Below are 10510 nucleotides of genomic sequence, written 5' to 3'. Positions count from 1 at the left end.
ATCCATACACAATTTAAATTTAAATTGATCATTTCGAAATTAACTATTTCTGGGCTATTAAAAACTTTTTGATGTATAATTTCACAAATAATCCATTTTAATTTATAATTTAATTCAATGCATGGAGTTCTCAAATATTTTAAAATATAATTTGAAAAATTCAAAATGATGTACAAAGTAAAAGCGAATGAGTTTTTATGATTACGTTTTTGGATCAGGGTAGTAATGCAATTTTTTGTCATAGAATGACTGGTTTTGGTCTAATAGTTACTAGTTTGCAACAAAAATGGCTTTCATTCTTAGCTGCGAAAAAATTATTCTCTTACTCCGCTGGGATTTGATCCCAGGTCTACTAATTTTGATTCTGATCTTCGAAGTTTTGGGAGTTTTAATAACCATGCAAGTTGAATTGAAAGATTAAAATGTAAAGAATTTCGAATTGAAACTAATCAATTTCAACGTTTTTAAATAATACAACAAGTTTTTAATTCGCCAATAAATCCTAATGAAAATTGGCAACTGAAAAATGAAACACCATAACTTTCCATCTTAAATAATATCTTATAATAAATCGCATATCTCGCATTCCAAACAATTCAATTGCAGCAAATCTGGAAAGTACATGACTCTAGAAAGTGTGTGGCAGGTTTTATTTGACATCAAAGTTTAATATTCATGTCAACATTTATTTAAATTATTATACCCGCATACAACATTCTACTTCAAGTCTGAAGTAAGATTCAAGTTTTTCCCTGAATGATTTACAATGACTTTACAGGAAACTTCATAAAAGATTCAAAAGTTAATTTTTGCAGATAAAAAAAGGAATAAATTAATACCGTCACTATTGACTTGGGAGGTCGACTGATCTTTGAATTTCTCGAAATGAACCTAATCGTCTCGATTTATTATTATTTGTTTTCATTAAAATCTTTTATTACAAAAATTGAAGGTAACGACTAATTTATTAGTGAAGTTTGCGAAACGTGTCTGAGAATCACCAGCAAAATGGAATCGCAAATCGTTCAGTCGCGCGGATCTAATTACCCATGGCGTGTACAAAATTCAATTACTTCGTCATCCTGATTACCCTACCTGCCTGGGTTTTAAACTTTTTTGCAGCATTCAAGTCCACTAACCATAAATTAATCTGGAAATCGAGGTAGAAGTTGCATCATCACGAAAAAGTACCTTAAATTGAAATGAAAGATAATAATCAGAAGATAAAATGCTACAAGGAGAAGAGAATGAAAAAAACTTTAATATTAGATAGGGGATTAATTTAAGTCGCCAAATAGATTTTAATCAAGTTTGGATAGTTTCCTTCTTGATCTTCATTTATAATATAAATTTTGTTAATTATAGTGCGTTATAGATTGTGTTATATTTAGGGCCGTAACCCGCATACCTAAAACAATTATACCGCATTTTTTTACTAAAGAAAGGTCGTCTCTGATAGCATCAATGTCGTGTTTTAAATAGTATATACTAAAATCAGAAAAAGAAAAGAAAATGTCTCGTGGGAAAATATTATTAAACAAATTTAAGTTTCGTAAAGGGAAGAGTTAATAGTAAAATAATAAAATAAAATAAAAAAAAAATGAACCGAAATGAAAGAGGAATACTTTATGCATCATGGATATGAATAGGTTATTGAAAAAATTCCTGATTTTTCCGATTGATCAGACATTTAGAATTTATATATGAATACGAGGCTCTCAACCCTTTTTGGATTTTCACCCCCGCAGCTGACGCTGACGGGATACCACCTGACGGTTTCGTTCGAGCAGCTGTTCGTGTCATCTCCCTCCCTTTCTGATTTTATACCTCGGACCGTGTATGTCTATGTTGACCAAAAAACTGAAATGGTTTCCGGCAAAAAAGTACCAAAAAAAAGGTGGTGAGTCATGGACCATGGTTCCAAGAATTAGAAGCTTGAACCTTTTTTCCTACACGAGTATAAGATTCTGTAAGCTTTAAACTTTGAACGGAAAATTTTGTTTTGTCTTTTGAAACAAATAAATGTAAAGAATAATATCATTCTTTAACAAACAAAAAAATGTAGGCACTTTAAGCTTTCAGTATTAAGCAATTTGCCCATCCTTTTTTTTCATTACAGATTTTCAACGATGCTTTATTCCAGTGTTCACTGGGCTGTTGATAAATATATTTTCATTTGCATTACCAATATTAAACTTTGGATTAAAAACTTGAGTTATTTTTAATTTTCGTAAAATCACATGTATTTTTATAAAATTCAATAATTATAAGCAATATTTTTATCAGTTGAGATCTTATGCTCTGTACATTTTTTTAAGCATAAAAATGCAAAAACAGCAAAACAAACGTAGTGTCTACTATCTGTTCAAAAAATATAGAGTATCCAAAATTTACACAAGGCCAAGAATAAATCATTTAAAATATTGTGGACTATCATGTTTAACTGTGAAAGCAAATTAAAAGCAGCTGACCATATGCTCAATTTACGAAACTCTTGTACGAGATAATGATATTGATATTAGGCAAAGTTGGGACCAGCAACAGATTGGTAGTGTGCTACCACTTTAGAATAGAAATTCCAAAGACAAAGAGGAACTATTTTCATAGTTACAAGATTCGTGCCCCAAATTTATAGATATGCATCGATTTTCTATAGTTTTAAAACAAATTTTAGATCAATTATTAACAACAACACGAACTATCATCTAATGATCTCAATTTACTTATCATTTTTAATAAAAATTTCTTTTATTTCTATGAAAACTGTTATTTGAAAAAATGCAAATGCTTCTGATGTCCGATTTGAAATAGATTTAGACCACGAATACTTGGAAATTGAAATTGAATAATTCAACGCGCTTTTAGCCTTTAATAATTTTAGGTTTAATGGTTTAAAAATTTAAGAAATTTAAAGCATTTTTAACATTGACTGTACAAATTCAAATCGAACAATGTTCAGTTTTCATGAAAATGAAAATTTTCTACATATTTAGCGATTTAAATTATATATGCAGAATATTTAAGTGGAAAAACAATTAATTATGAATCAAGAAAATATCATATGAATACGGAAGATATAATATTCTCTTAGGCAATATTTGGTTGGATGATTTTCCCGAATTTTCGAGTAAATGATTTGAAATATTTTGGAAAATCTTCATATTAGTTTAAAAGTAAGATACCATTCGGGTAAGTCCCAAAAAGTTCCATACTCCCTTTCCCCCACACAAACAAATTCATTTGTAAAAATAACGTTCATAACTAATTATATTCCCGTGTTGCTAAAAAACTATGTATTCGCAAATTACATTTTTAAGGACAATAAAAAGAAAAGTAATGAAATAGACAAAAATAGCAATTCTTTTTCATTTTTCAAGCTTTGAAAGGGATAGGATGTAACAGAACCTCCCACTTCCTTTTTTCATCTCGAAAAATTATAATTTTAAATAATACATATTTGTATGAACATTTATAATTTATTATTAAATCAATAATTATTTAACACATTATAATTTGAATTCAATTATAACAATTTTTTAGATTATAGATTATAGATAATGCCCAGAGGAGACCAGACAAAATTTACAATAATTATTCTCCATTATTTGAGTGCAATTTTCTTTAACTTTCCTTACTTCGGTGAATTTAAAAATATTAAGATTTATTTTTAAACATTATTTTTGAAAAAAATGCACTTTTGATTTTTTTTAAATTCTTTTTTAAATATAGCTCACCATGTGCCTTAAAAGCCCTGTAAAGTCAGGATTTTTCGAACTTTAAACTTACTTTCAACTTTTTAATTAGTGTGAGCTAATAATTTATTCAAGAAGACAAACATAATTGCTTATGTAATTGATTATTATTTTAATTAGTTGTCATGGGAAAACAAAAGAAAGTTTAACCGATATTTGGTTAAAGTTTATCCTGTAAAGTAAATTTTTGTTGCAGCGAATCTTTCATCGGAAATCGATGTAAAGTTTATCGTCTGTTTTTTTTGTGTATAACGGTTTTTTCTTAAATATTCAACATTTTGCCCATTTTTTAAGTAGATTCAGATAAAAATTAATTCAAGTTTCAACTCAATTCACCAAATATTGACGATTCTGAATAAAATTTTAAAAAACATATTTTTTATTATAAATACGTGTTAAACTTCAAGATTTGACATGAAATTGTTAATTTCATAAATTGTTCAGGCATTGCTTAAAAGTTTATTAAATCGCATACATTCTGTATTAGGCTTAATCCAACATTAATTAAATTGTCGGGAAGCATAAGGGACTCGGAAAATTTTTCAGGAGACCGAAAAATCTCTTTACCTGTAACGTTGCAAATCCTCAAAAAATTACTTTTGTTTATTAGTTTTCTTTCACCATAGTAAATTTTATTTTTCTGACCAACTGGAAACTATTTCGATCAGTCACAAAAAGTCTCGAATTTCCAATTTTTCACTTATTACTATTTTTATAAATTACTGTTTGTTTAAACAATTTTTTTCTCAAATGTAAAAAGTAAAGTCATCCTTTTTTGGGATAAATCATACAGTTGATGAATTTCAATAGTAATATTTCAAACTTTACATATTTGGAATTTAATTATTTGAACCGTTTTTTTTTTAAACAATGTTTTCCGATTTTTTTCTCAACATTATTTACATAAAAATGATATTTTGCATTTTGTGGAGCATTTCTGGGCCCAATACACGGGGGTTGGGCGCGTAAACATTAAAAGTTATTGGGTGCAAATTATTCCTTGAAAATTCCTTAAGCGGCGGTCAAACTTTAATTTACGAAAATTTAATAAAATGCACTTATTTTTTCATATTTCCGAAAGTCGGTCTTTTTAATTTAAAATCCTATTATAATTTCAAAAGCTCGGGGGGGGGGGGCTAATTAGTGGGGGGGGGCTAATTAATGTTAACCTTTTAAAAAAATGGCATTTCTGAAAATTATAAAAAAAGAACTTTGTTGTTTAATAAGAAATGGTTAAAATGATTTTTGAGAAGTTGCTTGTAACGAATCTTTAATAAATCATTCTTTTGTTTTCCATATATCGAAAATTAGGTGAGCAATTATCATGAAACTTGGATGAAATGTAGCCCTAATAGATTCCCAGGTCTGATATGCTTTTGAGCTAGATCGGCCAATTAGGAGTTAATATGAGAAATATTTTTTGATATTCTAAATACGATACTTCTAGCTTATATACATGTTTGTTCCCGTCTTAGATACGCATCGTTCAACCTATTTTAGACTCTATTATGATCTACTAGTACCGATTTATGAAGTTTAAAAAATGGTTTATTCTGTTTATACGAGAAAAAACTTTATTGACAAACTTTCTAAATTTGTTCGCGTCTTCGTGACGAGTCGAATGACCTATTAAAGAAGCATCCATGTCCTCGTACGTCTTACGATTTAAGTAGAATCTGGCAATAACTATTTATAATTTTTCAAAACGTTTTTTTCTTTGTCTTGTTTATATTGGGAAATATTTTTTAATATTGTAAATACAACGGGACTATATATCATGTTTATCATTTGTTCACATTTTTGTGCCGCTTCGATTGACATTGAACAACCTTTTAATACCTCTTATGATCTAGCAATACATATTTATAATTTTTCAAAATATATTATTTATCTGGTTTATATGAGGTATACTTTTTTATCATTTAAAACATAAAACAGTGCTGTTTATGATGTCACCGCACGCGTCTTCGAGTATAAGCGTCGATTGGCCTATTTTCGAACCTTCGAATACATTGATTTTATGATAAATCAATACTGAATTATAAAGCTTAAAAAAAGGTTACACTATCATTAGTCAAAAAGTTATTAGTTATAACAGAACATATTGATTGGCCTATCGATGGTCTCCTTGAAGACTGTAAGACTTGTAAGACTGAAACATAAATTTGAAAAATATTCAATGTCCATTTTTTTCTTTAATTAAATAAAAAAATTTGCTCTATGAGGTAGGAAATTTATTGAATACCTATGAGGGGAAGCAAAGTTTTCATAAAATCAGGACAAATAAATTCATAGTCAATAAACCCATACACATGTTAAATAAGAAATGAAAATGTGCAATTAAATATGAAATAAAATTATAACCATTCAAAAATAAACAAAATAAAATATTACGCATTCGAAATTACAGATAATCTTAGTCTGGATCGTGATAATTCCGCAATGTTTACAACTGCAAAATCAAATACTGTTAAAATAATAATTTAAAATTCGTGGTTTTTCGAAGATTAAGGAATGATCAATTAAAAATTTTAAACTGTGATTTAAAAATTATCTCAAATGATCGTAAGCGTTTTCGAAGTATTTGAATATAATTTGAACGACTGCACTATTGTAAAAGTGTAGAATGTACAGTTAATCAGCAGGCTGAGGACCTCTCTTCCGGAAGTATCTTTCAGGGCTCTGTGAAGTATAAATATGTACAAATTTTGAAAAAAGGTGGAATCAGTCGACGGCCCGGCCACCCCTGTCATTCTCCGTAGCAACAGCCGTTTCTTCAGCTTATTTTCGCCAGAGTCTGGAGATGTCGAAGGCAACAAAAGTAGTTGGAGCAGATGTATGGCATGTGCTACCAACCAACGCCAGATGCCCCATTGGCGTAGACTTTCGAGTCCCAAAAGGAGCAGACTATTTTCCACATTCTATATATTTTTCTGTAATTCGGACTATCCACATTCAAGGTGGAACCAAAGATCCTTTTCACCTTTCCAGTTTTCAGAATGGTCGCGTGCCAGATCTAGACTTTTATAAATGGGGTCGACCAGTCATGTGGTGGAAACAGGATCCGCCTCTAATCCACCCCTCAATTGACATAAAACGTTTTCTCCAAGTCGAATTCGAACAAACCGATTATAAACCCTCAGTCTTTTAATTTGCATTTTTTCAAGCCATATTACAAAACTTTTCTTCGAATAATATCTCCATTTTGAAAGCTGGCTTTAAAGAAATTAAAGTTTAAAGTATTAGGCTTAGACTTTTGCTCCAGGAACGAATTAAAAGTTATTACAATTGAAAAGACCATTTTTCATCAAAATATTTCTAAAATCATATAATTTAAGGATTGATAAAAGTTCCTTCTCCAATTTTAAATGAAAGCCAAAAAAAGTCGATAATAATAAACAATGTTTTTTTTTTTTTTTTTAATATTTTAGAAACTTTTCCTTCCATTTGATGAAAAATATCTACCAAAGATTACTTTAAAGCTGTTTTAAATTAGTTTCACAAAATCTGCTTCAAATATAATTTTTATAAGTTCAATGTAACCAAAATGGGGAAAATAGAAGTTGAAAAAAAAAATTGGAAAGTAGGAAATAAATTGTAGAACGATGAAGTCAGATTAATTTAGTGATCGTTTATTAATGTTTAATGTTATCTACAATAATTTATTGTAAAAGTAACAATAGTTCTAAGTTAAAACCATATAATACATATGTACACACGTCACGAGAAAATTGCCAATTTAAAATTCTGTAAATACGTCACTCTACTAATTTTTTTTATTAATATATAATAATTATTTACTGCAATTATCTTGACTAAAAGAACTTTCAGTAACTAAACTTATTAATTGATGTATAATTTGAATTGGCAATTCTAACTTAATTTGACGAAATTTTCCTGCCATTTAAAATACGAAATTGAAAACAATTTCGACATTAAAGTGTTAATAAATTTTAAAGAAATAATTGTGTACAGAAATTTTGTAGTCAAATAACGGATGTGTTTGAATGATTCAAAAGCGATATTTTGAGTGATTGGCTGAATGGCTTCTGATATAACTCTCGTGATCTATCAAAAGCCGCTCAGATTTGAATTTTTATATTAAATCGATAATAGGCTGGCAAGATTATTGACTTCGAATATTTAATTAAAATAAGTATATTTTCCACTATACTTTCTGAAATAATAAAAATGATCCGACAAAATTAAATAATTTATACATAAAACATTTCCTTAAAGAAAGTAAAAATAAGAGAAATTAAATTCCAGTTTACGAAACGAAATTATTATTTTTTTAATCGGTATTAGCTTCGAATTTTGAAATGTAGTCGGATACATTTTATTATTCACTAAAACAAATTCATTCCTCCACGCACATTAATATACATTCATTCGCATTTCATTCAAAGATGAGATTTTTCAGTACCAATTCTCGATTTTTTTTACATTACATTATTTTGTTTAACCGTCTAATTTTTTCTAGTTACGTACGTTAAAGTTCGGGCAACAAAAATTAAGTTAACGTTATTTTTTACGTTTTGACGTCCTAGTTATAAATAATAAAATATTCGAAAATTAATACTTTAGTATTTTTATTTATTATTTAAATATTCTTCTAATTCAAGTATTAATTTTTCAATATTTTAGGTAATGCTAGAATTTTTAGATATACCTTTCTCCGTTACTCCACAACTGCTTTGTCACGCGACAGGTGATCTGAAGTTGTCTTATCGCTCGTCCTTCTTCGAATATCAAAAGGAGGACTTGAAACAGATGCTTTAATTGGAGAAATCGTATCTTCGAACGTTTGGAGAAAAAGAATCTAAACACAAAGAATTTTTTCACCTGGCAGACGCTATATTATATTTGGTATATTATTATTTATATATTTATCATATAAATAATAATAATAATTTCGTTCAGTATTTTCAAATTTAAAAAGATTTAATAAAAAAAATCGTTTCAAATTGTAATATGTTTATTTTGAACTTATTAAAAATAATTAATTACCATTAAAATTGTTTTCTGTTGATTAATAAAGTAGCATCAGTTTTAAGTCCTATAATCTGAATTCCGAGGAAGAGCGAGCAAACATATCTGTAAAAAGAGAACCCCCTTAAGAGTATTTCCCATTTTTTTCATCATAAAACTTAGAAAACGAAGATTTATTATGATAATCCAGTCAATTAATTGAAGGTGCACAGCCCCTGTCGACTCTCAACGTCCATATCGATCCAGCATTTATATGACGCATGAACCCTCGACTATTATATATTTAATAAGCGTTTAGGAAAATGTCTCAGATTCTCAGATCAGCGGAGTCCATTCCTGAAAATAAGAGAAATATTCGATATTTTAAATTTTAAGTTAATTAAATTTTATTTATTCACAAAATACTTGAATCAAACGATTTAAAAGATTTTTCTTTTTTTTTTCACTGCAAGTTTTTGAAATATTCACTTATTTTTGTAATTGTTTACTTTGATAACTTATCCGAATTTTGGATTAAATGGTTTGAAGTCTTTTGGAAAATATTCTTTCTAGTCCAGAAGTAACATAATGGATACTTAATGAAAATAAATTAATCAGTGGAGACCTAAAAAGTTCAAGGCTTCCCTCGAAAAAAGTTTAAATAAGTACAAATCACGTTCATAACTATAATTACATTCTTGTTCTGTTAAAACCACGTATAATATCGTATTTTGAGGTTCTTATGGCTTAAGGCGATGATTTTAATGTTAATTATAGCAATTTTTTATTTTATATTATTCTAATATTTAAATTAAATAACAGTTAGTGAAATAAATAAAAATAATTCAAATCTATTAATATTATATAATGAGTATAAAGTGAATATAATTCTGTAGACATAGTTAAACACTGAAAAGAATCAGTTATTAAAAAAAAAGTTCATTATTTTCGTATTTTTTAAATAAAAAACCGATGTTTCTTGGTCTCCATTCTTGGTCGATTGATATTTTACTTATTAACTCGAAAAAAGTTTTTGCGAAAGGCTTCGAACCATTTACTTCAAAATTCACAAAATTCATAAAAGTAAACAATTAGTACAATTTTATCTACTAAAGTATTCAAAGGAATATTTCTTATTCCTAAAAATATTTAGAACAAAATTCGTAAATTAATATTTTATAAGTTTTTCACATTTTACCATTTTCTCTCTCGACTCATGAATTGAAATATATAGGTTTACATCAACAGAATCAATAAAATTAGGTAAATTAGGATATCGGAATGATTTTTTTCTTTGATTATTACTCGGTTATCAAAATTCATACGAAGATGGCGACGGGTGGTGCGTTTATTTCTTTTTGTTTATTATTATAAATAGACATCCTCAAGGGAGAGTTGAGACATGTTTCCCTCTCCAATGGTCGCCACTGTACCGAAACCTTCATATTTTCAGGGGGTGCGAACATTTTTAACTGTCTAATTTGTTATTATTTCCTTTGTTTATGAAAACTTTAAAATATATTTGTTTAAAAATGAATATAATTTGATATGCCTCAATTCTGTATTAAATCCTATTGCAATTAAAACTGTGAATTAAAAATTGCGCCAACTCAAGCCAATCAAATTCAATAGAAAATCTCGAGACGTCCTAACGGTAGGGTGCCAACGCACGCGACACGACTTGTCGGTACTTAACTAAAAATAAAAACAATAAAAAACTAACCGAGAAGTAAGCGCTAGAAAGTCTTGCTCGCGTATTTGAGCAAGATGAGGCTAGAAGTTGGCCA

The 10510-nt window shown here is 28.4% G+C and overlaps 1 protein-coding gene across 2 annotated transcripts in view; it reads right to left on the bottom strand.

The window, feature by feature from the left end:
• Positions 1–7377: 7377 nt before the first annotated feature.
• Positions 7378–10510, bottom strand: part of LOC117181877 — a 30005-nt gene continuing 26872 nt past the window's right edge. The window contains exons 4-5 of one of the 2 annotated variants that reach the window (XR_004468195.1): positions 8763–9080; positions 7378–8574 (exon numbers count right to left, since the gene is read on the bottom strand). The gene's annotated coding sequence lies outside the window, so the exon portion shown is untranslated. Of the gene's footprint in view, positions 9081–10510 lie in introns of both variants that reach the window. The other variant, XM_033374891.1, reaches the window with a different exon arrangement.

The sequence above is a fragment of the Belonocnema kinseyi genome, chromosome 10 (genome assembly GCF_010883055.1).
Source record: "Belonocnema kinseyi isolate 2016_QV_RU_SX_M_011 chromosome 10, B_treatae_v1, whole genome shotgun sequence".
Classification (NCBI taxonomy): domain Eukaryota; kingdom Metazoa; phylum Arthropoda; class Insecta; order Hymenoptera; family Cynipidae; genus Belonocnema; species Belonocnema kinseyi.
The sequence above is the reverse complement of the archived record's forward strand: the minus strand, read 5'-3'. Positions and strand labels throughout refer to the sequence as shown.